General features: G+C 42.3%; 1 protein-coding gene across 2 annotated transcripts in view; it reads right to left on the reverse strand.

The window, feature by feature from the left end:
• The window catches only part of PPFIBP1 (PPFIA binding protein 1), a 128,603-nt gene extending 112,552 nt beyond the window's left edge, over positions 1-16,051 (reverse strand). For both annotated transcript variants that reach the window (XM_063308118.1, XM_063308117.1), the window contains exon 1: positions 15,999-16,051. The gene's annotated coding sequence lies outside the window, so the exon portion shown is untranslated. The remainder of the gene's footprint in view (positions 1-15,998) is intronic.
• Between the last annotated feature and the right edge of the window lie 11,270 nt (positions 16,052-27,321).

A 27,321-nucleotide genomic window follows, 5' to 3' on the forward strand; every position in this document is an offset into this window, starting at 1 on the left:
TACCTTTAAAATATTTTTTCAATGATGGCAGATTGTAGACTAAAGCCCTATACAACAGTGTTCACCTAAGGGATTATAGCCATCAGGGGAGGGGGGAGGGGACCTCATGTGTTGTGTAACATCAGTGTGCAAATGAGAGCCAGTTTGGTCTAGTGGTTAAGGCAACAGGCTAGAAACCAGGAGTCTGTGAGTTCTAGTTCTGCCTTAGGCATGAAAGCCAGCTGGGTGACCTTGAGCCAGTCACTCCGTCTCAGCCCAACTCGGTGCAATGCAGACTAGCCTCCTTGTGGTGCACTCCAGGCAACGTGACTTGTCACAGCTAAATAGTCTACACATCTGGCTGCTGGACCTCACAAGGATTTACCAGCAAGAAAAAAGCAGCATGAACACCGCACTGCTATGCTATACGATAAAAAAAAATGTGCAAATCTCGTGCACCAAACTTGCACCAACTAGGTATGACATCACACTGTCCATAGCACCATTTTGATGTCAGCATGGCTTGCCCCAGACACCTACTGTACATAAGTTATAATATGGTTTGGTGGTTTACAAAGCCATTCATTCCACTATTTCAACCATGATTAGAACTTAGTATGATATGTGAATCAGAGCTCTAACACAAGGCATGGTTTAGCATAGGAATGGAGCACTTCTTTGCAGCCAGAGGCCACTTGTAAGGGCTAAAATTGATGAAGTGATTGCCAGCTAGTTACCTATAGGTAGTCCTCACTTAATGACCATTCTTTTAGTGATGGTTCAGAGTTACAACAGTACTGAAAAAAACGACTTAAAACCAGTGCTCACACAACTGTCACAGTGTCCCTGAGATCACGATTTGGGCGCTTGGCAGTTTGCATTTATGACTATTGCAGCATCCTGTGGTCACGTGATCACCATTTTCAACCTTCCCAGCTGGCTTCTGGCAAGCCAAATCAATGGGGAACTGCATGATTTGCTTAACAGCCACACGGTTCACTTAACGGCTGTGGCAATTCACTTAAAGACTGCTGCAAAACAGGTCGTAAAATTGGGTCAGATTCGCTTAATGACCACTTTGCTTAGCAACCAAAATTCTGGTCTCAACTGTGGTCGTTAAGCAAGGACTACCTGTATAAAAGTATACATATCTCAGCTTCCCAAGTAACCATCAACTCAGAAAAGAAAGGTGGGAGGAAAAAGCCCAAAGCTTACACTCTGCAGTAAAGGCCCTAAGTTCTTTGCTCTGCAGCAAGCAAGCAATATTTGAAATTCTTCATTCTTGTCTGCAATAAAGATTCTAATCTAGCTGAGTCATGTCTGAGAATCTTCTGCCAAGTTAACCCAACAGTTAAAAAACGGGTAAAGTGTCAGGAAAACTGATTTACTACATACACCAGGGCCGAAAAAATGCTATATCCTTTTGGAAGGGAATGGCAGGGGAGAGGGAGGCAAGGGATGATATGTGTTCCTTATAGCATAAAATCCCCCTTTTGATCCATTCAGAGAATTATAAAGCAGAAACATCTTCCAGTTACGCTCCCAACATCTTTTTAGCCCAGGAGAACTATGACTGAACCTGGCCTCTGAACCTTCCCTTTACATGCTCTAAAACAGTCTTTGTGAATCTGTTCCCTTCTGATATGTTGGCCTGCAATCCTCAGCTATGGCCGTAGTGGGTGGGAACTCTAAGAGTTGTAGTGCAACCCACCTGGAGAACAGCAGGTTGGAAAAGATTGCTCATGGTCAATACACCTTATAGTATCCTCAAAGCTTCACCAAACAAACCATTGTTGAAATGATACAAAGACAATCCTCAACTCTGTTGTATTACCACAGTGATGGCTGGATGGCTCTCAAAGACGTCGTAACTCCTAGGAAAGGATCAAAGAAGTGATTCAACAAGTACATTTTTGCACAACTGCTGTACCTGAACATCACTTTCTTCTACAAAAAATAAGTAAAAGTTTATTTAAAACTGCTGTTCAGTTGTATTGCTAATCTAATTATTTAGGGTGGAGAGATGACCACGCATTCATCCTCCTTACAGGCACCTTATTAGTATGGATAATACTTCCTCTGCTCATTTTCTTGAAATATAAGTAATATTTATATAGGTGTGAGAAGATAAAAATTAGGCCTCCAGATTGGAAAATGGTTTTCTAACAGTCACTGTGTATGCACAGTTTCAGTCACTTATTCACAAAAGTACCTGTTTCATTCAATTTGTCACTCCCATATTTAAAATTGGCTTTCTCTGAATAAACTCACCAGTTTCCCGTGCTATTGTTATTCTCTGAAAGTGTGAAATGGAAAACTTTTATACTTTAAATTAAGCAATGGCTTACTTAATTCTGACTTAGAACTGGGTAGCAAAACATGTCATGTCACAACTAAACCCAACCCATTATGGCTAAGCCTAATATAGGAAGCTACACAACTAAAGCACCAGTATCGTTAAAGTTTGTATTTTCCAGCGTTCTAGCTGAAGTACAAACGTCTGAACTACACCAGATTAGCCTGTGTGCATAAGCATGCAGTAGAAGCTACAATGATATCATGACAGGCATAATGTCAGTGTGCAAATGATGACATTACATAATTGCATCTGGTAACAAATTTAATCATCTGCACTTTTTGCACAATGATGTGAGGATATTATGATACCACTGTCCTCCCTTTCCCTGTCTGCAGATGGTTGTTTCTGCATAGCCAGCATTGGGGAAGAGATTTAAGTAGAGGATAGTCAAGTGTGAGAACTGGAACACTCGCATTTTCCACAAAGTCAAAGGTGGCTCAGATAAACCTATCTCAGCCTTTCTCAACCTGGACAAGTTCTTCATGTGTGGACTTCATTCCCAGAATTCTCAGCAATGGCCATGCCAGCTGGTGAGTTCTGGGAGTTGTGGTCTACCCTACCTGAAAATGTCCAGGCTTGGAAGGTACATTAGCTAGGCCAGTGCTCCCCAACTGTGATAACTTCCAGATGTGTGAACATCAACTTCCAGAGTTCCCTAGCCATCATAGCCAGACTGGGAAACACTGACTAAGCTGATCTCTTACTGGTTTGGTCCCTTTTCCAATAATATTCCAACATTTTCATGTGGTTGATTCTAGAATCAGTAAATATTATTTCATTAATGTTGATAACTTGTAATAACTTCAAGACGTTCCATACGTGTGCACTTATATACGTATCATGCTTTTTTCCAAGTATCTTATGGTAAAGGCCAGTGAGAATTCCACAGATCTGATTCTATTTCTCATCCTTTCACGTACCAGCAGTGTAAACTCAATTCTGCTTGACTTCGCTTCACCTACATCTATCAAAGCCAGTGTTCTTAAGTGCTGAAGTGAAAAGCAGCAATCCTTAAAATAGATGTGAATACAGTACATCCACTGTGACCTAGGAAGGAGAAGAAATTTAGAAACAAAGATTTCCTGGGTAAACATCAGAGGTCTCAACTCTGTAAAGGGGCAGAAGATATTTGCTATGAAGATACTTAAAAGAGAATGAAACAGAGATTAAGGCTTTTTTAAAAAAATAACCACAAAACTAGTTAATGGGGAAGATTTAAAGGAAATACCAAATGCACATATCAACAAATATATAACCTCTCAAGTCCTCAGCAGTGGATACAACCTACATGTTGGCTACATCCCAACAGATCAGGAGGCAAGTCCTAGTCTTCCAGACACATGCTCTTGCAAATATCACTGAATTTCAATTTCCAACATGTTTCATGAGACACTTCACTTACAACAGCTAAAAACTGTAGTTCAACAACATCTGAAACTGCCAGGTTCCCACTTCCACCCCACTTTAAAAGCCTTAGACTTCATTGTTGGGGGGAAAGAAGAAAAAGAAGGATATTATTAGCACGCATTTCAAATCAAGAAAAGCAAGATCCATTTGCACTTTATGTGGCATATGTATTTAGAGGCAGTGATTGCACCATCACTTTCTGTGAGAAAGCAGAACTATTTTTAAGATACATAAAAATAGGATGATAAATTTTAAGGCACCTCTTTGGACCTCTTTAAATTACAAACATTAAATTACATGTAAAGAACTTCATCACAGTAATTAACAGATGATCACTGTACCAAAAATATATTCTTGATAATCATCACTCAACTAACTATAGACAACAGCATGAACAAAGACCACCCTATTGCTCCAATTTCAACAATTAGGTGAAGTCAAGTGTTCTTCAAAGTTGACTATGATTCCTGGTAACTACACAGATGTGTCCATGTAGTTTTCTTGGCAACAATACAGGTGTGGTTTTTCACTGTCTTCTTCTTCAACTTCCCAATGTAATCTAAAGCCCTTGAATTTCCTAGTACCTTCCCATCCAAGTACTAACCAGGCCTGACTCTATTTAGCTTTTCCTTGATCAACCAAGGCTTTTGTTTCAATTCATTAGAGCTTTGATTTGAAGTGGGAGGACAAAAAAACCAGCCTGAATTAAGAGAAGCCCAGCAGTTGCCCTGTCTTGCTTTGCACAATAACAGGATCTTTTGTGCATGCACAGAAGCTCCTGGTATTGAGTCTCAGCAACTAACTCCGCCTTGCCTCTGTAAGGTGCCAAAGCATCAGGACTTTACCTCCACAGAGCTTCATCCAGGAAGACTGGCACACAACCCCAAAGTCCTATTAGAAATAATACTGTACAGAGAGCAAATGTCTTCCCCTATGCCTGAAGAAGATGGAAAACACAGGAAAACACAACCAATTCAATTCCAGGAATTTTTGCAATACACAGGTCTTTCCATCATGCCTGGACACACCCCACACATTATGACTGTCAACAAGACTCTCCACTTAGATCGTATTTCACTCAAAATCAGACATGGAGCAGAACCTGTTTACTGGCAGCTAAGCAAAGCATCTTCTTGCTTCCTTCCTGCAACCAAAAATGAGAGAGAAAGGCACCAGGTGACATCCACTTGTCACCCTGAAAGTACTCGTTGCTTCCCCAATGGGGGGAGAGGGGGGAATGATGACTGTGTTCCCATTTCATAAAACTGTAAGACAGAATGAGGTCAGCCTACAATTGTCTCTCCTTAAAGCTGCAGCAAACTCTGAATTTTACTTTGAAGTCTGAAAACGAGGTCAGCACCACAGGAGAGATAGTGGGAAGAAAGGAGAGCTTTCCTGAAAGTCTTTCTCTTTTCTGACATGCAGGTCGCCCTTGTTAGAATGACTCGCTGGGTCTCTATCTCTTGAAGGAGGCATAAATCAAAGCAGAGTTCACATTACTGTCCCTCCTGAGGAGCTTTATTGAATATTATGAATATTTCACACAGGGCTCTAACTTCCCCCCAACTTTGCCTCAACTAGCGTTAGGATCTTTTCATTAATTTATCCTCCTGGGCAGTCTGCAATAAGTAGGGTACTCCTGGGGAAAAGATTAGCTACACAGTGAAGTTTCTAAACTGAGAAAAATCAGGTGAGGAAGCTTTCCTGAAAAATTATTGTACGTCCTTGTTGCTACCTATTTCCCCTGCAGGGTACATTCCTAGGGAACACTGGTTATTTCAAGGATATGGGGTATCTTGAAGACTCATCAAAGCTAACAGAAGGTTCCACTTGTCCTCTTTACAGAAATTAGGAAACTCAGGTTTGTGAGAGCCAATATCTTCAACTATAATTCCAAGGTCATGGAAGCAGGTAAATTGGCATTCTGTGGAAAGGACAATTTAGGACCAAGGATTAGGATATCCATGAATATATGATCTCCCTGTGAGCTTGTTTTAAGTACCAGAACACACCCTGTTACATACCTGGTTTTCTCCCAAGTGTTCTTTTCAGTTTCAGAAGACCAATTTAACAAGTCCAATTCTTTTATGTTGCCGCTATGGTTGAAAAACAGCTGAGAATCTAAAACCTTTGCCAAACCATTGCCAATCCTAAGAAGCTCTACCAGTCAATCCAGATCTACTTTCAGTCCAATTCTGTTCTTCACGGTTTGGATACAAAGGCAATTCATCAGTAGGCAAGCCACCCCTCCCCCAAGAGAGGAAAATCGATAAAAGACTGCTCTTAAAGAATCATAGTAACATCTTGAATTTATCTGCTGAAGGTTGTAGCTTGCTCACTCTCAATGTCTGATCAGAGGAAGAAGAGTGCAAACGCTGCGCAAACTGCATTTGATTTGGAGTCCTGAATATTAGGGTTTCAGATTCAGATTCCAAGGATACAAAAAAGGCTATGAAGTCTACTAACAGCTTATTAGTTATAATATATAATCTATACAAATACAGTCTCTATGACAGAGTTTCTCAACCATGGCTGTTTTAAGATGTGTGGACTTCAACGCCCAGAATTTTGCAAGTTGAAGTCCACACAGCTCTACGATCATGCATTCCGTCCCATCTTCCATAACAGGTGCAAAATTTCACATTCCAGGATGGAGTACACAAAACCACATCTGAAACACCACAAACTACTTCCTGTTCCAGAAGTTTTACTTCCAAAATTTACTGGACAACTTGAGGAATAGCCATATGGACAGAGTCCAGAATAAAAATGCAACATTCTAGTATTCCCCAGAATTTTCTATCCTTGTTACACCCCTTGTTACACCACGTTTGGTACATCCCTACTCCCTTCCATGGGCAGCTTGTACATGGAACAATTTTGCCCAACAACTTGTCATGAGTACTGATGGTGAGCAGAAGGGGGCCCCTATCCAGGGGGGAAAACGCATGCGTAGTAGTGAGGAGTTGAGCAGCCATTCAAAGAGACACAGAACAGACCCACCTTGACTTCTGGGGTTTATCTGCCTGGGTTTTTCCCACACTTCTTCAGTTTGTTAGGATTTTCTGTCTAATGTAGCAGTAATAAAACACTAGAGACCTACTCCTTGTCTCAGCGTGGTTCCTGACTGTTAGGACACAACTGCAGGTAAAAATTGAGCCAAAAAACTAACCCTGAAATCCAGCTTGCTCCTCCTAACTGGAGAAACATGAAGCTATACTTCTGAACTGTTAAATGCATCATTGACAATTAAATGCAAACCACAGAGAAACAGGTGAGTAATTCACCTTTCCTCAACACACCACCACCAATCATGTGAAGAAAAGCAGAGTGCTGACTGACAGTTCTTGGGGAAAATGAAAACTAAGCCAGGATCTTCAAGTTTCAGATATGTTTATTATGAACAAATGTTACAGTCTAATCTCAAGGCTCCAAGCATTATGAAATACATAACAGGATCTATCTTACATGACCAGTGTCCTAACAGTGAACATTTTCCCAGTTGACATTAAACTCTTTCTCTTCCAAAGATGTGCTGCTTTCACTGACCTGAAAGGAGTATGCATTTTAGAAAAGGATTATAAAACCCAATGATGTTACCCAACAGCTAAACTCATGAGCTACAAAACTAGGGAAAATCTCAGATCTACCTCACACAAGCTGGATAATTTTTAACAAAGGGCCTTGGAAAGGGGACTTGGCACCACCACTAGTAACTGCATGAAACAGCCCAGAAATAAAGATTATTCTCCTTTAGTTTGCAAAAGTACAGTAGTTCCACATCACAAGGTTTTAACAGAGTTTGGTGCTGAAGTACCCAAGCTAAAAAATCTTTAGACTGATTGGCTAAAAGCAAAACCACTTTCCAAACCAAAACATACCTGTCAATGAGTTTGACGCAATTCCTAAGAAGGGCCTATTCTAGAGCAAGATTTGAGTTGTTGGATTCTGTGGCCAAATATGGGCCTTTCCATCACTTGCCACATTCTGATAAGATGTGTTTATGCAGTGCCCCAGCTATCGAAGATATTGCTCATGTTTTGTTTGACTGTATGCTCCCTTTGAGGGAGGGACATGGTGGCACTGTAGGTTAAACCGCTGAGCTGCTGAGCTTGCCAATTGGAAGGTCGGTGGTTCGAATCCGCGTGATGGGGTGAGCTCCCGTTGCTAGTCCCAGCTCCTGCCAACCTAGCAGTTCGAAAACATGCCAATGTGAGTAGATTAATAGGTACCGCTTCGGCGGGCAGGTAACGGCGTTCCGTTTAGTCATGGGCCACTTGATCACGGAAGTGTCTACGGACAAACACTGGCTCTTCGGCTTTGAAACGGAGATGAGCACAGCCCCCTAGAGTCAGACACGACTGGACTTAAAGTCAAGGGAAACCTTTACCTTTACCTATGCTCCCTTTAGCCTTAGATATTTAAAATCCCTACTTGAAAGAACAGCCCACAGGGACCTGAACTGCAGATTGTCCTGTTTCCCCCTAGGCTCTAATGCAGGGTTTCTCAACCAGGGTCCATAGAACCCTCGGGTTCCGTGAGAAGTCGCTAGGAGTTCCCTGGGAGATCACGATTTATTTAAAAACTTATTTCAAAATTGGGCAACTTCATATTAAAGAGGTAAGTTTCATTCTTTATTTCTAGTTTAAGAGCACTGTTGATGCATATATACAGACCTACACATGAAATGAATTGAATAATTTTGTAACTTCTGGCCAATATTTGAGCCTGAATGTGCAGGGGTTCCCCGAGGCCTGAAAAATATTTCAAGGGTTCCTCCAGGGCCAAAAGGTTGAGGAAGGCTACTCTAATGCATACATTGTTAGCAGAACTGCTAAGTTTATAGACAAGGTAGCTCAGCTAAGAATCCATTATATTGAACAGTCCAGGGTATCATGTAAAGCAATATATTTATCTGAATCTTGTTGATTCTTTGTATTTAGCACATATGTATTTTATTATTGTATCTTCTTGTACCTATTTTATCCTGGAAGTAGACCTTGAATTTTACCTTTATTTTATTTTCTTTGATATGCTTGTAAGACTAATCGATCAATAAACTCTCTCTACTCCGAAATCTACAACAAATAGCAGACAAGTCCCTGTCCTTGAAGAAATAATGGTTACTTCTTATCATTAACGGTAAATATTTAGAATATGGCTTTATAGACGATCAGCTGCAATTTCACAGGTTATCAGTAAAAAGGCTCAAAATTTCACCAGTTCATGGAAAGGCAATGAGGAAGAAGATAAAGAAGGCCTCATCATAATATACTTCGGGATATACTGTATTGTATTGTTTGTGGGAACTAGTTCAGTTGCTCCAGTTGTTATAACCCTTCCCTTTCTTCTCAACAAGCTCTTGCCATGTTTTTATTTTGTATTTCATTAACATAATTTAATCCATTCAGTAACTTATGATCCATGTTACTTCCCTTTCCTTGTATTACAAAACTCCTGCTGATTCACTCGCATAGCTCAAGTCTTAAAGAAGTTTGGGATGTCAACTGAATTCTCAGATCCAAGGTAGAAGTTTCAACAAGAGCTTGTATGCCAAAATATGATCCCTGTCGTATTTTCTTAAGAAGGGTAGACTCAAACTAACAAGACGTGACCAGTAAAACTTTTCAGATTTCATCCTTCTTACTCAGATTTCATCCTTTACTTACCAGTAAAACTTTTCAGATTTCATCCTTCTTACTCAACAAACACCCAAAACTTTTCCTTTTCTCAGCCGTTCTAACTTGCCAGCAGCCTTTGAACTTTTCTACTCAGAGATCAACAATCGAACCTTCACAAATTTACTTAAGGGTATTAGCTTTGCTTTCCCTTAGTGCAGCTCTTCCCCAACTGGGCAACTTCTAAATGTGCGGACTTCAACTTCTAGAATTCCCCAGCTGACAGGGCCATTGTTAGAATTCTGGGAACTGAGGTCTACCCATCTGGACGCTGCCTTGGCTGGGAAACCCTGGCTTAACATGTACAGCAAGGCAGTGATGCTTAAATCTCTGATCCTGGTGTTTATGAAGCTACAACAAATAGCACCGATCATGGATCCAGAGTGCAGGACCCAGAATAAATGACCTTACAATTTGGCTTATGGAAAAGACATAGGCCTTATGATAAAAGAGAGTTCCTATTTTCTGTAGATATAATTGAGCTTATGGTCACCTTTCCCAAAACACTGCCTTTAATGTAGCCTCTAGAGCAGTGTTTCTCAGCCTCAGCCATTTGAAGATGTGTGGACTTCAAGTCCCATAATTCCCCAGCCAGCAACGCTTCAAATGGCTAAGGTTGAGAAACACTGCTCTAGAAGATTCCTTGCAGTAAGTTCCCCATTGCAACACACACAACTTCTAAGGAATATGGTTGTGCAATCCTCCAGATTCAATTCCAAAACGGCATAGTAGGGAATATTTCCATACCACAAGGATTCTGGGGAAAGGACACAATATGGGCGCATGCAGAGAAGCACTTGCAACCAAGACTTGGACTCCTGCTGGAATCATGGTGAGGTCACCTGGGATCAGAGGTGAAGGGAAAGCCTTTCTTTAGGGCAACAGTATTTGCAATGCAGCCCTTGGTTTTCCATTCACCCCTTTTGAAAAAAGTCTTCCTCTACACATGGAAAGCAAGAGGACAAGATCTGTATGGGAGCTAAATACATTTCCTGCTTTTGAAAACCTGGCTTGATGTCCCATCCTGTTTGGTTTTCCTCAGGCACACGAAAATGTGGCAAAACTTTGGGAAAAGCTATTTATTTATTCGTGTGTGGTAGGTGTATCAATGGAGAGAAAATATACACTTGCATATGCTGATGTTCATCAAAGCTCTTTGGCGACATCTGACCTTTCAAAAAGTCTGTACTCTTGAGTATGCTCACTAAAGAGTTAAAGTTTAGGGAACACGAAGACTCGCTTCATTTCTTCTTCCATGTGCTTTCAACCATCTTCTGTCATGCGCAGTCTACTGTCAAACTCTCCAGCAAAGCTTAAGGAAAATGCAATTCCAACAGCACCCCCAAAATCCTTAAAATCTCTTTGTGAGTTAAAATATGACATTAATTCGGAGCAGTTGCTCCTGATCAATATTTTTACAAACAGCTTGACATTCGTCTCTAAAATCAGAAAAGCTGCTTAGGAAATAGAGTGTAAGCCAGGCCAGCATACAGGTAGTCCACACTTAACGACCATGATTGAGACCGGAATTTTGGTTGCTAAGCGAAACAGTCATTAAGTGAACTGGACCTGATTTTACTACTTTTGTGGTGGGAGTTAAGCAAACCACATGGTTATTAAGAGAATCATATTGTTCCCCATTAATTTTGCTTGCCAGAAACTAGCTGGGAAGGTTGAAAATGGCGATCACATGACCATGGGATGCTGTGACAGTCATACATTGAACCGGTTGCCAAGTGCCCAAATTGTGATCACATGACTGCAGGGACACTGCGACAGTCATAAGTGTGAGAACTGGCCATAAGTCATTTTTTTCCAATACTGTTGTAAGTCTGAACCATCACTAAATGAGTGGTTGTTAAGTGAGGACCACTGGTACTGCAGCTTATCCAGTTTTTGAAAAACACTATTTTTCCAGGTCGGTGTTTAAAAAATCAAAGTTGAAAGTTTTATCATTGCCCATTTTAGCTGCTGCCTCTTGAATGCACAGCACTGAAAATAAGCCCATGAGCACTGACGGTGAGCAGGAGGGGGAAAACGCATGCGTAGTAGAGAGACTTTGAGCTGTCATTCAAAGAGAAACAGAACAGGCCCGCCTTGACTTTTGGGGTTTATCTGTATGGGTTTTCTCACACTTCTTCAGTTTGTTAGGATTTTCTGTCTACTGTAGCAGTAATAAAACACTAGAGACTTATTCCTCGTCTCGGCGTGGTTCCTGCTTGTCAGAACATAAACCCAAGGGCATTTTTGTACTATAACAGTCCAACCTACAAGACACACTAACATTGACTGCTTCAGACTAACGTTTTACAAAATGGGGGAACAATCCTTGTAAAGAGAAAATACTGACATTTTGAAAACAGAGAAAGCATCGCTCTCTTTCCAACCACAGGACTGCAGAGCTAATTCTGCCAGTACTCTGGCCACAGAGCAAAGATAAGAGTTTTCTCTGAAGCTTCCTATCAGATGAGCAATGTACATCGAGACTTTAAAAATTAACTTTACACATGTGAAAAAGCTCTTCTGCCGTTTTGTGCACGCACACATTATGCCTATCAGGCCATTCAACAAAAGTGCTGAAAAAAATCATGTGCCCAGTATATAAAAAGTTTGGGAAATGCTGACTTTAGCTAATTTCCCACTAGGGAATCCTCAGTTTAATGGATCAGTCGGGGGAAAGGCATCCATTGTTCCCAAATGTGCATTAAATCACAAATTACATCATGTGTTGTCACTTACGCCACGTATGCCAATAAAGTAATCTGCATAACATACCCAATGTTATGCAAATTACATTATTTGTGTCAATATCATATTATATCACCCATATAATGACATCATTGATGCATATGTAAATCCCTGCAAATGTTGCAATTTGCCATTGATGTACAATCAACATAAATTGAACTGCTTCATCTGGACTATTTTGGATACAATGGACAAATTTGTCAAATGTCCATTAAAAGGGGGTCCATTAAATCAAGGTCTCCCTCCAGTGCCTCATAACGTCTTCACAGCACCACTCAGTCACCACTAAGTAAAACCTATCCTCATTACTCTTATTTTGGCACAACAATACAGTAGTTGGATGACTCTAGAAGATGCTAAAAATCATTCACCGGGAAATGACATCAGAAACACAAGCAAGACATGGAACACAAATGAGTGAGTCACAGCTCGCTGTTAGGACAACGATGAATTTAAATTCTAAGTTTTAAAAAGTGAGTTAGACCAAGGAAAAAGTGCACGGTAAGCAAAAAAAAATTTGTGTTTATTATTACAATTATTACACAACTTATTACAAGACTCTCAGCTCCACCCTTTCTTAAGACTTGTGTTGAGTTTTATTCAACACAATTCTTTGTTTTTTTATTTACTTGTTGCCATGATACTCTGCCTCTGTTCAAAGAGCTTAAGGCTACACCTTCAACCTTCTTCACGTAATTGTGAAGGAGGCTGGACTCTCCAAGATTAACCCAAAGTCACACAGTGAGTATTCATGGCTACAGGAGGCTTTGAACTGAAGACTCACTGGTCCTGGTCCTGGTCCAGGATTTTCACCACTACGCTGCACCGGCTGTTACTTCCCAAATGTTATTATGGAAGAAAATTGTAAAAAGCCTTTAACAAGAAATGGAAGCACAGTTCCTCATCTCCTCTTCTTCCACCCAACTCATCCTCCAGCAAAAGAAGATGAAAAATATTTAGCACTTTTATAATATCCTGCAATATTGAAAGGGAGTTGATATACAACTGATATAATCTAGTCTTATTCTCTGTTGGGGTAAGCAGAATTGTGCTATTGGGGGGTTTTGAACTACAAGCACCACAGCTCTTGACCACGGGCCACGCTTGCTGGAGCTAAGAGAGTCAACACACCAGAGATCACAATGTTGCCATCAATGTGATGCTTTCCAGATGTTTTGGACCACAACTCCTCCTAGTCCTATTCATCTTAATCAGTGAACTAGCATGATGGATGTTGTGATCCCAAAGAGTTGGAAACCACAAGACAGAACATCCTTACTTAGACATGTAAGTCAGCTCAGCATTGCCTTTCCTACAAGAATCATTATGGCAGAGATGAAATTTGAATGAGGAATGTGGTCAGAATATATCAGCTCCAAATCTGGTACCTGGGCTCAGTTTCATAAGTAGTATAAGAGTCTCACACCAATGAAAATAACTCTGCAAGCAATCCACCCAAAACATCACGGAATGATCTAAAGTTCTATGCACCTTAATATTCTTAGTCCTAAATGAATTAGACTTCGTTCACAACACAAAATGAATCAGTAGATTGCCCTGTTTTACAGGAGTGTGGGTTTTGCCCTTGTCTAAAGGCAAGGTTTCTTCTAGCCTTCCCCTCTCACTTTACTAAGATTGATTCTTGGGCTTTTTAGAAGCCGGATTCTCACACTCAAGGAAGGATGTGAATCTGCAAGTCAACCGCAAGTCATTTGAATTTACAAAAGTATTGCAATGTGTCTCTTTCAGAGCTGGACAGTAATTTGGATTATGGCAGATAAAGGAAGGAACTTCTCAGCTCCTTTTCCTTGGGTCAACTCTGGAACAGAAGGCCACCCTCTGATGCAAGAAAACGGAAGACGAAGAATGGAGCCATTGTAAAATCTTTTAAATCCATCCTCTCCAATCCGCAGCTCTCTCACACACAGACTAAAAGAATTCACAACACACAGACACACACACAAATATATCTTCCTAAAGTTCTTTACAGCCAGATTACCCGATGGACTAAGCCGCAATTTACTTCACAAGTTACAACTGGGCTGGTTGGCACAACACCAAACATTGATCACGGCTGAATATGACAATGGCTACCTTGGCGCACAGTTTTACGCGAAAAGCCAACCAACCACAACACACCTTAACAGAATGGGTGAACCCAACCAAAGTCAGAAAAACACAACTGTTTTCAAAACACAATTCAATGCCTATTTATCAGAGTAAGCCCCAGTGTGTACAGAGAGGCTTACTCTTGGAGAGTAACAATGATATTGTGGATTTTGACTGATAGAGCTGTGTGTGGACAACAGAAGGCTCATTAAAGTTCATGAACTAGCAGCTTCTACCTAAACAAGGTGCCTGGAAAAGTTACAACTGCGCCGAACAAATATTATTATGGTTCCACCACCCTACTCGCAGCCCAAAGCATTTATTTTCCACACCCCTGGGAACAACTCAAAAGAGGTTAAAGATATCAAGATGAACTGACACCCCCAAGAGGCAGGAGCTTCAAAGCCACAGGTCACCCTCTCTTTATTTTACTCCCTCCTAACTCCTCTTAAGATGAAACCGCCCCACTTTTTTACTGGCTGGAGAAAGTTGTCTTGCTCCGATGAATAAGCTGCCAGCAGCTGTCTCGCTGTAGACAGGATGGGAAGAAAGAGAAGAGACTGTGTGTTCATGGAAAACTTCCACATTCAACTAGGCGCGGAGAGTAGAAATTTGGCAGGCTTTAAAAGCCACCCAAAACATAAATAGATACTACAGGAAAAAAAAAACTATCTGTCCAGCTCATCTGAAAGAAGGTAAACACAGAGGGCCAGATGTGTTTGCTCCATGAATCTTATTCCCAAGTAAGGACACAAGAACCATTACCAATTCTGCCATGAATAATCCACAGTTTTTATTATTATTATTATTATTATTATTATTATTAATTTTAATTACCGCCCATCTCCCCCAAAAGAGTTTCATTTGTGGACAACTTTTCCTTTAAAGAAAAAAGTTGTTAAACCCCCATCTTTGATTAACCAACCCCTCTCTTTAAAATCCACTTAAACTGCCACCCTCCAGCAACTGCCAAGCTGGGGTCAAACCAATGAGGCTGATCCTGAAAAAGCTGTTTGAGATTTCACTCCTGGTGGGGATTTTTTTTAACGAGGCGCTTTCTTTTTAATTAGAAAGTCACCTAAAAATCCGGAGCGTATGGCGTCGGAGGGCTAATTAACATTTCGCAGCTAGGGATCCGCAGAGCCTTGAGGGTGAAACTTGAAACTCGCGGCCAAAAATATTCTCACCCGCCCGGGTGAGATTTGCAGTTTTCGGCTCCCAGATCTGCCAGCCCTTGGCAGCGCCTACCCCAATTAGCACCGGATGGGAGCCGAAAGGATAGTTCGACCATCTGCCCTTTTTCCAACACGATTTTTTTCCGATTCCCAAGGATGCTCTTTCAACCCCGCGCGCAATCCTCTCCTGCTTCCCCCGGGCAGGATCCTGCCTTCCGCTTTCCCCGCTGCCTTTCTCAGCCAAGCTCTTTCCTTCGCCCCCGCACCCTGGCCAACCATCCTCGCCCCGCCCCGCCTCCAAAAGGGTAACATTTCATTCCGGGAAGGACCGAACTTCACATTCCCGCTGATGGGAAGCCCGGGATCGGCCCGTCGCGTGGGCGCCTTCGGACCAAGTCAATGCGGAGCGAGGGAAGGAGATCAGGTCGGGGTCCCTTTTAACCGGGTTTACATCAGGGCTGTGCGGGGAACTTTCGGCCAGAAAGCAGAAGCCCGAGGAAGGGGCGGCGGGGAGGCATTCCGAAGTCCCGCAAAGCCACTTACGTGCGTCGGACGCGCCCCGAAGTTCTGCCCGCTGCTGCCGCCTCGCTGCTCCGACGGGCCGCCTCCCCGCCCCGCCTCACACCATGCCCAGCCGCGGGCGAAGCGCCCGTCGCTCCTCCTTCCCGGCTCCTCCCGCCCCGAAAAGGGAGCGCTCCAAGAGACTGGAGGGGAAGGTGGAGCGACGGGCCCGGCGGGATGGGATTGGAGCCGGGGCCGGTCACTCCGGGAGGAAGACGGGGCGGGGGGGGCAGTCGGGCTCTTGGGAAAAAAGCACAGTGAGCTTTGCGGGGCGGAGGAGGCGAGGCGACACGGGCCGGGGGTTGCTGGCTTGCAAAACGCGGCGCGAGGTGGGGCGAGGAGCGGGCGGGGGCGTCTTTGGAAGCCCCGCGCGGCCAAATCGGCGTTTGCCCGCTTGCAGCCCAGGTAGCCGCCTCCCCCGCGGGGTTTTCCGCCGCCTCCCAACCTGTTCCTCCCTTTCCGTGGCTCTCTCGCGCGAGGCTTGCCCGTTTCGGTCCTGCGCAGCCAGCCCGCCCACGCGCGCGCGCGCCCGGACCCTCTTGAGGGGGCGACGGTGCCAGCCGCGCGTTTACTCTACCCCGGGCCTTTCGTGGTGGGCCGCCGTCCCGCTTGACTGCCTGCGGAACATGGTTGCGGTGGATAGATCGGGGATGTTATTTTTAAAAGCCAAAAAACAAACAAACAAACTTTGTTTCAAAAGTTCCCATCTGAGCGAGGAAGAAGCTAACCAAGAACAATCTGGAAAAGATGCATGCGTGGAAAAGATGCATGGCTGCTAGTCAAAAGTCCAATTGGGGGCTGTAATTGCAGATATATTCTGGGCGATGATAACCGGGGTTAAAATAGATTATGTGGTTTCGGTTTTCAGACTGCTGAGCTTCTCCCTGAGCAGCTATGCTCTCCTTCCTTGCAAGGTAGAGCTTTGCGAATCCCTGTGAGAAACGTTACCGCTTGGATTTCTGCCTCGTGAGCTGGAGGTGCAGGGGGAATGATGTTATGGCCTCTTTTTCAATCAGCGTGGGAGCCACCATAGGGAAAGGGACAACTCTGTTTCTGCTCCTGCAGGGTGAGAGATCTGTAGTCCTCCAGGTATTTGATGAACTACAGTACCCAACATTCCCCCTGCTTGGTTTTCCTGGCTGGGGCTGCTGATCTCTGGGTCTTGAAAGACCCCCTCTCAAATCTAGTATAAGACACTACTAAGGTTTTACAGTATTTGAATTAGATACGTTCGGAGTGCTTTCTTGGTTGAAGTTTTGCCTTGTTAGTTGTCAGCCAATTTCGCCCTTTGATTATGGAAATTTATTCCACTGCAAAAATCTTAGATCTGTATAAGAAGTATGGTGGCCTTAGAATCAGTGCGATCTCACTAAATCTTAATTGTGCTCATCACTTTCTAAGCTCTATCGATAAGCACCGTCTAAGCCAGTGTTTCTCAACCTTGGCGGCTTGAAGATGTGTGGACTTCAAGCCGCCAAGGTTGAGAAACACTGGTCTGAGCATTAACAGTAAGCACTGTCGCCATAACCTACGCATGTTTTCTCTGCAATTAGCCTTTATTCAGAGTCGCCCTTATCAGGTTAGCTAGACCTTGCCGCTGCATTTGAACAACATGCTAGGCCTGCTTAGTTCTAACTATGATTAGTTTAGGGTAGCTTAGCTTCTTCAGATAGTTTCTCATTGTTGCGCAAACCCAGATGGTATCCAAGTGAAAGTATGTTGAACACAGCTAGGGTGTCTTTGTGAACCCAAGAGTCCAGCTAGGTTCAGATTAGATGAGAGAGTAGTTTTGGGCTAACTCACATAATCTGAGGCCTCACATATCCCTGGAGTATGGATGAGAGAGGGTTAAGTTGAGATTGTACAGGTAGTCCTCCCTTAACGACCAAAATTGGGACAGGAATTTTGGTTGCTAAGTGATGCGGTCATTAAGCAAATCCGACCCAATTTTACGACCTTTTTGTGGCGGTCATTAAGCAAATCACTGCAGGCTTCAAACGAACCACATGGTCATAAAGCAAATCTCATAGTTCCCCATTGATTTTGCTTGCCAAAAGCCAGCAAGGAAGGTCGAAAATGGTGACCCTGTGACCATGGGATGCTGCAATGGTCATAAATGTGAACCAGTTGCCAAGTGCCCAAATTGTGCTCACGTGAGCATGGGGACACTGCAACGATGGTAAGTGTGAGGACTGGTTGTAAGTCAGTTTTTTCAGCACCGTTTTAAGTCTGAACCATCACTAAATGAATGGTTGTTAAGTGAGGACTACCTGTATTTTCCTTCCAACCAGGGTGTTTGCAAGTATGGTCCCCAAAGTCAAGATGGTGGCTGCGATGGTGCAGTCCAAGCTCCATCTGGTTTTTACAGTATATACGTTGCACATAAGATGCACATGAAAACCAGGCAGTTTTGATCACATCATTGTGGCCACCATTTTTACTTTTTTTTACCATACCCTATGGACACTACTGCTTTCAGCACAGAGATGAAAGCCTAGAGAAGCCCAGAACAAACTGGGTTCCTTCATCTTCTCAATTTCTCCATCCACTGTATTTTCACTGACTCATAAATACATATGGGGCTAAACGAACAAACTAAAAGCTGCAATCTCATTCGGACAACCCCATTCATTTCCATGTTAAAACAAAGCAGGAAGGAAGGAAACCAGCTGACCACTGCAAAGGAGAAAGGGAACGCTCCCTAGCAAACCATGATAGTTTGCAGAGTCATCTGGACTTGAATCAGTGGTTACAAAAGTACCCCATGAGCCTTGCCAGAGGTAGGGGATTGTCTTGTGTGAATGCCATAGGCATAAGGCAGCCTTCCTTGATTTTACACCATATATGTTGAGGTTCAAGACCCCATTGATCACGTGGTCCCATTTTCCATAGAGAGAAGACTACAGTAAGAGTTTAACTAACAGGCCAAGATGGTGGACCTTCCTTCTTTGTTGCAGTCAACTCAGTATGATCATATTTCTTTTCTTGAAACAAAGCTCAAGAATCGACCCCTCATTTGTGCATGCCCAGAATCTTTGGATTGGGTGGTCTAAAAGGGAAGGAAAGTGAATAAAAGCAGTGTGTTAATACTTAGTTGGCCACAGGGGAAGTAGATTGAAACCGACAAATATTTGTCAGCATAGTTGGAATTCTTCTACCAAAGAAAAGTTTCTATACAAGTCAAAACAGAGTTTGTTATCAGAGACCTCTCTTATGTTTTTTCTCCTCCTTTTGAATGTACTGGCATGCTAAGATTGCAAGTGCCATTTTATTTATTTCAGATAATTTGCAACCCTGTCAACACCAAGGTGGCCTTGTCTGGGCTCAGAAGCTAAGCAGGATCAGGACTGCATAGTGCTTGGATGGGAGACCTCCAGGGCTGTGGGCTAGGTTGGGAAATGGAAAAGCCATCTCTTTGCCAATAAAATCTCATGTGTCCATCAAGTTAGCAGGACTTGAGCTTGACATAAAGGAGTTGTTACCCATCCTAATTCAAAGAAAATTAAGATTTTATCTCATAATTTCATTTCTAAATGCTAGTAGTCTATAGCCCAGTAGACAAGCTTCTTATGGCGCTTAAAGCTTTTGTGGATCATGGACATTTAATCAGACACAGGTAAGAGTTATAATTAAAGTAGCCGGATGTGTTATCTTTTACCATTAAAAAAAAATCCCAATATCCTACAACAGCCAAATTGTGCTTTCAGCAACACAATTTGGATCAGGAATCTTTCCAAACCATGATGTTCTGTTGTCATAAAGAGTGAGAACCCTGCTCTCTGAAAGAGCATTTCCATCTTGTCTGAAATGAAAACATTCTAAAAAAAAAAAAAGCTGTTCCTTGAAATCTCCTTTATGAGGATTCACTCATCTGATTTGCACCTTGGGTTCCACTCGGAACCAGTACACTTGAAAGAAATGGGGGCAAATAGTTGTGCATCCCTCTTCAAGAAATGCCACAACATACTGGATGCAAATTCCAATAGCTCTCGGAGGCTGAATCCCAACAAGGGAAAATATCATCCCCAAATGGGGAAAAAAAAAGAGTTGTCTGCTCCTGCTATAAAGCTAAGACGACAGTTTACAAATTAGCTGTTTAAAAACTAGTTCTGCTGAGGCATCTAAACATACTTTCTTTCCCCCCATTCAATCGTGTCCAATTCTCAGAGACTGTCTGGAGAAGTCCCTGCAGTTTCCTTGGCAAGGTTTTTCAGAAGTGGTTTGCCATTGCCTCCTTCCTAGGGCTGAGAGAGAGGGACTGGCCCAAGGTCACCCAGCTGGCTTTGTGCCCAAGAACTCACGTTTCTAGCCTGATGCCTTAACCACTAAACCAAACTGGCTCTCCAAACATACTTAAGGTAAAGGTTTCCCTTGACGTAAAGTCCAGTCGAGTCCGACTCTAGGGGGCGGTGCTCATCTCCGTTTCTAAGCCTTGGAGCCGGCGTTGTCCCTAGGGACACTTCTGGGTCATGTGGCCAGCATGACTCACGGAACGCCGTTACCTTCCCGCCGAAGCGGTACCAATTAATCTACTCACATTTGCATGTTTTCGAACTGCTAGGTGAGCAGGAGCTGGGACCAGCAACGGGAGCTCACCCCGCTGCGCGGTTTCGAACCGCCGACCTTCCGATCGGCAGCTCAGCGGTTTAACCCGCAGCGCCACCGCGTCCCTCCAAACATACTTACCTGAAGATAAATTCTATTGAATGAACTGGAATTCTGGTCTAAGGACAATGCTTCACACTTCACGCAGTCTTTTGATTTCACTGCCTTGACTTTCAGAGTTTTGTTTTATTTATGGCCTTATAACATGGTAAACAGAATTTGAACAAAGATGGAACAATTTGGCACTACTCAATGGAGGAATGGTTGGTGATGATGGAACTTGCTCAGATGGCTAAATTGACTTCTTTGATCAGAGAAAAGACAATATCTACGTTTATTGCTGACTGGAAATCCCCTATGGACTTTTTGCATAAAACAGAAAAAAATGGACTTAGGATTTATGGTTTTGATGATTAGACAGGATAGATGATAGAAAGAAGAGAGTCATTATGTAATTTTAGGGAAAGAGGTAAATCTATAATTGTACTTATAACTGCTGTAAAGAAGATTGAAATGATACATGTATCATTTTTCTTTTCTATTTCTCTTTTACTTTTTCTTCTCTCTTGCACTTTAGCTTCTCTTTGATTTCTTTTTTCTTCCTTATTTTAGTTTGTATTAATTTTTTACCTTTGTTTTTAAAACTTTTCATAAAACTATATACAAAAAGATAGAAACCAGAATTTATATACATAAATACAGTACTTGTGTGTGCATGTGTATGTACACACACACACACACACACACACAGGCAGATTGGGAGTGTTCCTTGGCCATTTACAAGGCAGAGTTTGAAGCACACTACCAAACTGGATTATATCCTTTCTGCAACTGAACCAAGTTAAATCACCTTCTAAGTTTTGGATCATTTGCTAAAAAGAAGTAAAGAAGTAGCTATATACCAACAACACTTCTATGGTTGTTAGGAACAGGACAAATGGAAAGTATGTGGCTACCTGAGATAAAAGGTATATGTATGTATGCTTGTTGCTTATTCATTCAGTCGCTTCTGACTCTTCGTGACTTCATGGACCAGCCCACACCAGAGCTTCCTGTCGGTCGTCAACACCCCCAGCTCCCCCAGGGACAAGTCTGTCACCTCTAGAATATCATCCATCCACCTTGCCCTTGGTCGGCCCCTCTTCCTTTTGCCCTCCACTCTCCCCAGCGTCAGCATCTTCTCCAGGGTGTCCTGTCTTCTCATTATGTGGCCAAAGTATTTCAGTTTTGCCTTTAATATCGTTCCCTCAAGTGAGCAGTCTGGCTTTATTTCCTGGAGGATGGACTGGTTTGATCTTCTTGCAGTCCAAGGCACTCTCAGAATTTTCCTCCAACACCACAGTTCAAAAGCATCGATCTTCCTTCTCTCAGCCTTCCTTATGGTCCAGCTCTCACAGCCATATGTTACGACGGGGAATACCGTAGTATACTATGGGGAATACTGTAGCATGCCATTGCTTTAATGTGTGTGTGTGTGTGTGTGTGTTTCATGGATGTTCAATTTATACTAGCCTCGAGGCCATGATGATGCAGAATTTTTCATCATCTCCATAAGCACCCCATATAAGCCAAAGAATGTCACGTCATGACTTCATTGTGCAAACGACACACTGTGAGCACAGCTTTATGAGGGTTCTCAGGCTTTGATAGAAAACTCAGTGTAAAACATTGTTCATGTTTTCCTAAATAGATAGCATTTAGTTTTGATTTCTAAACCAAGCTTTGCAAGCAGAATTTACAACCAGAGCATGGCATTCCATTCCTTTCCTCTCCACAAGTCACATGCAATTTATGTAATGGTGTCACGATGCATGTGGTGTCACTTATGGGCATGTTTACCCCCAGTTGCCATGTTCATCTCTCTGAGCTGCCCAACAGAAATCTGATTCATCAGCAATGAAAAAACTAAGCACTGGACGTTACTATGAGCAAAAACCTTGAGATGATAGCACCTGTAAGGAAATGGTGCTACTTTGATGAGATGCCAGATCAGAATTTTACTGATGGGCCAGTTGAACAATAACTGTCAGCTAAACAAGTCTAACACGTGTTATGTTGTCTGTTGGTTTTTAATCTTCTGTTCAGCGCCTAAAGTCACTGCTGTGAAATGGGTAGCTAAATAAATTAGTTAATAAATATACCAATGACGCTGTCATGAGTAAGGATGGCGAGCAGGGGGCTCCCATCCAGACTGTTAAGTGCATGCGTAGCACTGAGGAATTGGGCAGCCATTCAAAGAGACACAGATCGGGACCGCCTTAACCCTTTGGGGTTTATATGTCTGGGTTTTTCCCACGCTTCTTCAGTTTGTTAGGATTCCTGTTAAGTACAAGCCATAAAACATTAGAGACCAGTTCCTTGTCTCAGCGTGGTTCCTGGCTGTTAGGACAGACGCTTTCCCATTGTCCACTGCTTAGGGACCAAGTTCCTCTCTGGATAAGTGTGTCCTGCAGACCTGAAGGAGCTGCTATAATGAGTTTGCAAGCTGAGAGTTCTCACACAATCAGTAAAAAAAAAAAACTTAATAGAAAAGCGGATCATTGCAAAACAAAGGAGAGATGGAAACAGCAGCCCACTCAAAAGAGGGAACCAAGTAGTCTGTTGCAAAGGGTGGGAATGAGAAAGATATGCAGGAGGGATTGTTTGTTTATATAAGGTATGTTCTTTAATCACAGTAGTTGCTGAAAGTCTTTGGTTATGTCTTGTAACTTTCTTCAATAGATACTACTTACCAGTAGTTTTGGGTTTTCCTGTGAGCTTAACTAAGTAGTGCAGTTCTGGCTGTTGGGTGAAGCCTGACATCAACAGCACTGTTTCTTAACAGCTTAGCAGGTTGTGTGAACACTGTCCATGTGACAGTGTTTAGTTTGCTTACTGTTATCTTTGAAGAGAACTGCCATTTATGTTGCTGCAGGAAGACTCAAAGAGAGCAAAAGGCTGCATACTTTCCTTGGGAGAACGAAAAGGCAGTCCCATCATGGCCTGTCATGGGACAGACCAAGCCAACCATATCAGGAAGAACTGCTTATACTTCCAGATGCCTGGATTAACTGTTGGACTAGATGGCAGTCCCAGTTTAAATTTTCCCCCAGAGGGAATAAATGCCCAGGATCTGTTGATAATGTTGTGCAGATAACTTTTATCTCGCCATCAGAGGCTCTGCAGTGCGCATGCGCGTAAAAAGTCAGTATGTAAGATCCAGAAAACCTGAGAAAGATTTCTACCTAAAATCCTTCCAGCAGAGGACTATCTCAAACAACCCTTCAAAGTCAGGTAATGGTTTGAGTGTTTAACTCAAGAAGTAAGCAGAATCATGTAGGACCATGTAGCATTAGAGTGTTTCTGGAAAGTAATCTTTCTACAGCAGTGTTTCTCAACCTTGGCAACTTTTAAGATGTGTGGACTCCAACTCCCAGAATTCCCCAGCCAGCCATGCTGGCTGGGGGATTCTGGGAGTTGGAGTCCACACATCTTAAAAGTTGCCAAGGTTGAGCAACGCTGTTCCCAGTACACCCCTCTCAGTTTTCCTTGGGGCAATCAGCAAAACCAGGCCCTCATTACTCTTCTCTTCCATACACTCAAGTGGGAGACGTGCCTTGAGAACCTGTAGAAACTGTATGTGGTAATACTAGAAGACAAAGGCTATGCTCACTCAGCACACTTAATATGTAGTTAACCACTAAATCGGTTCCATTATTTTTGGTCTGCACGACATGTTAGACCATAAGCTTACCACACCAGCTGGTGGGTCTGCAGAACAGGACAAGCTAAAATGTGGCTCGTGGTGTCCGTCAAGCAAAGAGCAAGCATCTTTTCTGTATCTGCTCTTTTGCATTTTCAGACTTGGTTTTGCAACTTTTAATGAGTAGCACAAATGCTTCCTTCAGGCAGCCGTATCATTTATCTCCATTCTGTAAAGAAGAAACATAGCCAGGGCATTTAAGTTATTTATCTATAGTCATATCCATTCACTGAGTCAGGAGTGGTCTGCCGAGGTAATTCCCTTAGCTCTCCACACAATTATCCATCATAATGAAGAGGAAAACAACACACGGGCCTTGGAATATTCACTCAGCATTTTAACTCCGTAACTATCCCCATGAGAAATGACCACATCTTTGGAACTGGACAGGAAGTGCTGCTGATTCCCTATTTCCACGAGTTTCACTTTAGCATTGCATTATTTGACAGTCAGCATGTGGTTTCAGCATTCTTAGCTTATTCTTACTGAGTTAGTTAGCTATAGTTTATTACAATCGTAGACTATTGTTACAAATGTAAGGTAAGTAACTATCCAAACTGGGGCAAATTTATGGACGTTTTTCACTTTGAGATAATATAACAATATTTTATGTTATGAGTTCACGTCTTATCCTACATATTGCTTTTATCTATGAAAAGTTTAACATGCTTTCGGCCTCTTTCTCAGCCCAACTTGAGAAATAACATGAAAAAAGCTTCCCATGTAAATTGTTTGGAGTTCCCGGAGAAACAGAGGGTTATTAGTGTGCTGGTGGTGGTGGAGGTGGCGGTGGTGGTGATGATTTTGAGTGAGGTGGCTCAGCAGTTAAGACACCAGGCTTGTTGACCAGAAGGCTGCAAGCTTGGCGGCTTGAGACCCGAGTGCCATACGGCAGAGTGAGCTCCCTCACTTGCCCCAGCTCTTGCCAACCTAGCAATTCAAAAGCATGCAAATAGGTACCGCTTTGGCGGGAAGGTAACAGCGTTCCGTGACTGTCATGCTGGCCACATGACCCGGAAGTGTCTTTGGACAGCGCTGGCTCTTTGGCCATGAAACGGAGATAAGCACGCCCCCTAGTGTCAGACACAACTAAATGGGAACCTTTACCTTTACCTTTTATATAAAAACATGCTTAACTGTTTAATTCAAATTGATGCAATATGAAAAGGTTTTTGACATAGAAGTACACTTTATTAAATTCAGTAGGGTTTGCTGTCAAGTTACTATCTAGAGCATCACAGCACAATATTTTGGGGTTGTTCAAAGTATACATTAAAACTTTATGTTCAGAAGATGACGGATGAGTTTGCCCAATGCTAAAATGTGGTCGGCTAGTCAATGGGGCAGTTGTTATGTGAAGCCAGCTAGTATATTTATTGTTCAGTGTAATATGTGAACCTAAACTATGAATGTATGGCTATGTATAGAATATTGTGCAAATGCAGCATTTTTGAAGAGGACTATTGGCTGACTTACCTTCTTACCAGACATGGTTTACCCTCTTCTTATAGGGAAGGAGCAAATATATTACTTTGCTTTCCACCCCAAACTCATCATGTAATACATAATGTAAACATTTCATGTATGAGGTTGGTTTTCATGCCATTCATCCAAAATCCAGAGAGAAGACATAACAAAGCATTTGAAATTACTTCTCGAAAGAAGCAGGCTCATTCCTCCAGGACAGAAAATAATTCAAATGTCAGCTCCAAGATTTTCAGGCAAGGCCATCTTAGAGCCTATGAAAGAGAAATGCTGAGAACACATAGACTGGATTTCTCTCACACTGCCACCAAACTCCACAAGTGCCTTGTGCAATTTGAGAACACTAGCCCTATTTGTTCCTGCACTTGTCTAACTTCGCCACTTTGAAAATATGCATGAGAAATGGGTTCGTTCTGTCTCTTCCTGAACTGCAGATCTTATCATTCCTGATAGTCTGCCATGCTTCCAAGTTTCCAAGCATCTTTCCAAGGTCTGATGGTGCATCTAGAAGACATCACGCATTCCTGCTCTAAAGTTAGGTCAACTTAAGGACAGAGAAATCTCTGTATTGACATATGATGCATTTACTGTATATGTGAATACAAAGTGTTATTATCAGTAAAATATTAAACAGCCAATTTATAAAACAATAAAAACGGTAACACAAAAACTGCCAAAAATGTTTTTTCCTATTACAAAACATTCTCTTCATAGGTTCATCATTGCAAAGAAAGTTCACTTAATCAGAACTTGCCAAAAAACGAGCCCTGCTTCACTTAACAACGTTTGACTGTCTGCATCAAGTTTTAAATAAGGAATATGATTTCAGAAATTGTGTGTTTATCTGTAGTGCAGAAGACTCTGAAATACCAAAATGGTACATTGTTCAGAAAGAGGAAAAACACAAACAATGAGATGGCGAGAATGTTTGTTTAAGACAGACATTCCTGCTGGTTAACATTTCTTTACTATGGTGTTATCATCTAAGAGAGGCAAGAATTGGTATGGCAGGAATGAGAGAAATTGCAGGACCAACATGGCTGGAAAACATTCCAATGAAGAATCAAATGATTAATTCATCAAAACAGCATAGTCAGCAAGGAATACCTTTTGCAGAAAATTTAATATTTTGCCTTCAACATCCTTCCTTCCCTTGCATCTAAGACAGGCTCAGTGACCATAAAGCTGAAATGAGAAAGATTGGCTCCACTCCTATTAAGTCATTTCAATTAGTTAATTAGTTTTAAATAATTCTAAGTTACCATTCTGAATCTTTTGACTGTAATACATCACTTGCTTTCTAAGTTACTTTCCCCGCTACCCCACATTTTAATATACTTCTGAAGTCTTAGGTGTTAACTTACTATACACACATTCCTCACCTATTGCAGCCGTCATAGGAGACCCCATGGTTGTTCCACCAGCTGGGATCATCATTTTGGTGTGGGGAGAGGAGTGTGTCTTGCAAGTAAA

This window comes from Candoia aspera, chromosome 7 (genome assembly GCF_035149785.1).
Source record: "Candoia aspera isolate rCanAsp1 chromosome 7, rCanAsp1.hap2, whole genome shotgun sequence".
Taxonomy (NCBI): domain Eukaryota; kingdom Metazoa; phylum Chordata; class Lepidosauria; order Squamata; family Boidae; genus Candoia; species Candoia aspera.